A 912-nucleotide genomic window follows, 5' to 3' on the forward strand; every position below is an offset into this window, starting at 1 on the left:
ATTGGATTGTGCTACGATGGCATTGGTGAAGGACTGCCAGGTCAGGAGGATCATTGATCTGAGGCCTCTCACCGTGCTTCCCCTCTGAAAGTATCAAGGAGGATGGGAGTAGGAGAGGAGATCGTCAGCAATGGAAAGGGAGGGGAAGGGGATTGACATCCGTATCTCTTGATTATTTTCCTTATATGAGTGCATGCGGGAGAAGGGAGAAGGGAAGGAGTGTCTTTTTTACCATATAATTACCATATTCGAATTTTCCTGAGTTATGTCCTTACCATACCTAGATTGATAGTCTTTGGGGTAATTTAAATTTATTACCATATAATCACTATATTTGAAATTTCCTGAGTTAGGGCCTTACCATATCTGGATTGATTTATTACTATAATGATCATATTTGAGATTTCTAAGTTTATAGCCTTACCATACGTGGATTAATTGTGATTGATTACCATAAATACGTTGCGTATTGCCGGTCAGACGAGAAAAGAGGAAAACCGGTGGGAGAGGGGTGGTGGGTGATGGGACGAAAAAAAACCAGACAAAAGTGGTGGGACTATCCAACCAACTCGTCCATTAGGAGTAGAGATATATTTAAATAAAGTAGATCAACTAATTCAACTAACTAGTACAACTAATTAATTCAACTACACTAGTTTTATTAATTTTCTTACTAAAAATAAAGTAGCTAGTTCTATATAGTAAAATTTTAATTAGATGAACAAATCTCATATAACTAAATTAAATATATATCTAACATATAATTTCTATCTAATTTATTTAACATTTGACGTTAATATATATTCATATATGTGTGAAACATTAAACACTTACTAGTTCTATTAATTCAACTAAATAAACTAGTTCTATTCATTCAACTAAGCCAACTAAGCATATAAATATTAAACACTT

Source organism: Triticum aestivum, chromosome 3A (assembly GCF_018294505.1).
Source record: "Triticum aestivum cultivar Chinese Spring chromosome 3A, IWGSC CS RefSeq v2.1, whole genome shotgun sequence".
NCBI classification, from domain to species: Eukaryota; Viridiplantae; Streptophyta; class Magnoliopsida; order Poales; family Poaceae; genus Triticum; species Triticum aestivum.